The sequence below is a fragment of the Desmodus rotundus genome, chromosome 8, assembly GCF_022682495.2.
Source record: "Desmodus rotundus isolate HL8 chromosome 8, HLdesRot8A.1, whole genome shotgun sequence".
NCBI lineage: Eukaryota > Metazoa > Chordata > Mammalia > Chiroptera > Phyllostomidae > Desmodus > Desmodus rotundus.
Genome location: NC_071394.1, coordinates 5089898 through 5093807, shown reverse-complemented (window position 1 = coordinate 5093807; position 3910 = coordinate 5089898). Strand labels below are relative to the sequence as shown.

The window sequence follows — 3910 nt, the reverse complement described above, 5'->3', positions numbered from 1 at the left end:
CTCAGCCACGGGGCTGATGATAAATTTGCTTTCTTGCTATGAGACATCCAAGCATTGGATTTCCCTTCTCTCCACTATTGCTACCTTATAGCCCAGAGGAGGAGCCAAGAAATGCAGTGGAATGTCACCTCGTAGCCGACGGAATAGGACTCAGCAGCTGGGGGAGTTGAGACATGGGGGGTGGGGCTTGGCTTAAAAAGGGAACCAGGCATTACATGCCAGGGCTGCCTGTGGGCACCACACTTAGAGCAGGGCTGTAACTCGAGATCCCAACACGTGGAGGCCAAGTTCTCCATCCACAAAGGGGCAAGGCCAGAACAGGACTGTGCACGACCACTTACATTTCCCAGGGGCCCTGTCTACTGCTCGGTTGACCAATGAACCCCAGTCTCTGGCCAGTATGCTTAGAAACCGTTCCTTCTGCCCACAGCGGGGGTGTAGGCAGCGCTTTGAAGAAGTGGCAAGTGAGCTGGTTCTCAAAGGAGGAAGTTCAAGTTCACTGGTGCAGAGGAAAGTTCCTTCAGAGCAGAGGGGGTTGCACAGACAAAGCGTCCTGGCAAATTTGGGACAAAATTTAAATGGCTGTGTGTGGCTGTCGTCCATGGCGGGGGTGAGCAGGGAGAGGAGAGGAGTCTGGGAGGGCCATCAGAAACCAGACCACCTAGGTTCTTATACGTCACTCCAAGTTGTTGGAGCTTTATTTCTGAAGGCATTTGGAAGCTATGGAATGTTTTAAGCAAGGGCAAGAATTTCCACTTGCGGCCATGATGCAGTAACAGAGGCTAGACTCATCCTCCCACGTAAAAAAATTAAAAGACTGGACAAAATGTACGAAGTAACGGTCCTCAGGCACTGGAAAACAGGCTGTGCGGGACAGCCGTCCTCAGGAGGAGGAAAACAAATGAGCTAGTACGGAGACTCCTGCATCTTGCCTTGGAAAGCTTCCAGCCTGGGGCACTGGGGGAAGGAATCCAGACCCTCTCCAGGGGTCCCCCGGAGTTTGGAGATAGCATTGAGGGTTTGTGGAGGCCGAGGTGGCTGAAGTTCTCCGGCAGTGCTCCAGAGAGGACAGTTCTGGACCTCTGCAGAAGGTTCCTTGCACCTGTGAGGCTGGGCAGGGGCAGGTGGGGCCCTGGGTGGGTGGCTGCTTAATTCTCTGCATGCAGACTTCCAGCCAGTCCCCGTGTCCAGCCCCTCTCCTGCTTCATCAGCACAGGGTGGTCAGCACGTGGCTTCCCGAGGTTCTGCCAGCCAATTGGACCCAGTCCGCAGTGTAGGCTCCGCTGTGGGCACGAGGGTCTCCCTTTCTCCTCTGCAACCTGAACTTAACAACCGTCTCAGGAATCTTGAAAGGATTTAATGAGGTCGAACTGGTAAGGAACCTGGCACATTGCTTGGCACATGGGTCATCCATGATCAATGGTGTCTGTTTTCATTCCCTTCCACCTTCCCGCCTGCTCCCCCTCCCTCCCTCCTTCCTTCCTTCCTGCCCTCCCTTCCCCCTTTCCTCCTCCCACACATTATGCGTCTGTCCATTTCGGCCACCTCAGGCTGCTTTCAGGACAGCAGTTTGTAATTACTTCAGCATGGTTTATAACGTCTGTGGCAAATTTACTTCCTCTCATACTTCCCTTAAGTGTTGCTGATGCAGAATGAACACCTCACATCACTCAGAGGCAAACAAATGAGACGGAAAACCCGCAGGTAACGAGGCTGGATCAGGAGGTATGTGTCGTTCTTAAAAACAGTTCCCTTCTTCGTCTTAGATGGTGCGGCCAAGTTAGAGGCTTGTCTTGGAGGCCTCTTTCTTTGGGGACAGGCCCGGCCCTGTGCTACAGGAAAGATGGGGGGTATGGAGCCTGGCTTTACACGGCTTCCATCCACAGAGTGCATCAGAAATGGGTGGGACCTTAGCAGTGGTTCCGTCTGGACTGCACTGTTGACGCCTCTCTAGGCCAAAGCAGGTAGGGGGTGGGCCTGGCCTGGAACCTGGGTCCTACCTGTCCAGGTTTCTTTCCGGCCCACCAGGTCCCCTCCCTGTTTCTCTAGTCTACGGCTGTTCCTAGCACCCAGCCGGTTGGTTTGGATTCTGTTTTTATTTTTAATTAATTAATTCAGCAAATATTTTGGTGGATGTCATGGTGCCGGGCATCCTTCCGGGCGCTGGAGACACCAATGAATGAGCCTCTGTCCGTCCCCTCAAGGTGCTCCCAGGTGGTCAGGAAGACAGACACTGAATAGGCTCTTTCAATTCTGTGCGGCTGGTGGCAGAACACAGGGTAGTTTGGGGATGATAGAAAAAATAACCCGCAAGCCAGCCTGGGGGGGCCTCCCTGAATTCCTGGGTAAACTGAATTTTAAAATGAGAAGAAAACCAAGCTCCTTGAAGAATTAGGATGAGGGGCAGAAGTGAGGGTAGAGGCAGGGTTTGAACTCAGGTCTGCGTGGGTCCAAAGGCCAGCCTCTCCCCCGTCAGCCTCCAGGGTGAGAGGTCATGCTGGGGAAGGGCATGCTCCGCTCAGTAAGAGACACAGCCCGGACGTCTCACACTCCACGTCCGAAACCCATTCTTTCCCCAAACAAGAATCCAGGCAAAATCATCCCAACAGCCTATGGATCTGTCATGGAGCAGCTCAACCAGGGCACAGGCTTCTCACCTTCGTCCTGCTCGGCTTCCTCAGGGACGCCATCCAGGGCGATGGCGTTCGGAAGTGCAAGGCTTGCAGACGGGCCAGTATTTTCCCACACCTGAAATCCTGGCCAGGTAAGTGCACAGCCTTTCGCCGGGCACTTGCCCAGGGCCAGGAACGTGGAAAGTCCTTTACACCCTCTGTTTTCGTTTGTGAACCCTCAGAGCATTCGTGAAACCAGTGGGTTTTACCATCCCCCGTTTTGGGTTGAGGGAATTGAGGCTCAGAGTGGGTAAGAAACCTCCCTGAGGTCACACAGCTAGTGAGCAGAAGCGGAGAGGCACAGCCAAGCCCGTCTGACTCCGGGGTGCAACCAAAGAGATGGGAGGCGGCCTTCTCTTTTCAGACCTCAGATCCTTTCTCCGGCATCAATATGCCGCCCCCCAAGAAAAGAAAACAAACAGACTTCATGAATAAAAACCTCCCTGGATTTCACAGGGATCATTGTAAAACCCTAGACTCATGCTTGAAAAATTCATCGCCTTTGTAATAGATGGGAGAGGGACCTGGCTTAGGGACTGATCTGCTGCAAGGCTTTGTTTGCTGTAGGACAGTGTGACCCAGCTCCTTGAAGCTGCGCTTGCAGCTGCTGGTGATTGGGTGGCCACGGAAAACAGGAATTTCACTGCGAAGAGCTCTGCTCAGGCCCCGCCTCTCATGGGGGCTGCAGCTTTAGAGAGCGCTGGTGGCGGCACCGGCTGCCTGTGAGCAAGTCCCCTGTCCCTGGGACTGTGCAAGCATGGAGCCTGGGCAGAGCAGGTATTTGTTGGGGGGACTGCAGAGGGGAACCCGGGGCTGGATAGTTAGTAGCTGGGCAGGTAAAGCAAAGCCGGGAGAAGGAGGGGCTGCCTGGAGGCCCTGCAGTGCTTTGAGGTCAGGGCCAGGGTCACATCTCTATCTGCAGAGCCTTAATGGCATAAAGAATGCAGGGGAAAGGTGGCATGCAGGACACTGAGAGCCTGAAGGGCGCAAGGCAGAGCCACTACTGGACTGAAAAGGGGGATATAGTTAGGGAGCCGGGGGCAGGGTACCCTTCCCCGTGCTGGTGTGTCCACAGAAGCCCTGGGTCTCCAGGGAGCATGAGCCCTGAGCTTAGAAACAGGCCACCAGGCCACAGTGCCCTTCCACCCACCTCTCCTTTGCCTTTGCGGAAGACCCTGCCTGTTGCAGGAAGCCCTGGCTGCTGTCAGCCTTGACTGATGGACAGGGCTGCCCTAAGA

At 54.6% G+C, this 3910-nt stretch overlaps 1 long non-coding RNA gene across 1 annotated transcript; it reads left to right on the top strand.

Moving 5' to 3' along the window:
- The first annotated feature begins 602 nt into the window (after positions 1-602).
- LOC123477874 (uncharacterized) lies at positions 603-1764 on the top strand. Its single transcript, XR_006652893.2, has 3 exons — positions 603-1104; positions 1212-1373; positions 1638-1764. It is a non-coding gene; the product is annotated as an uncharacterized lncRNA (long non-coding RNA).
- Positions 1765-3910: the final 2146 nt, after the last annotated feature.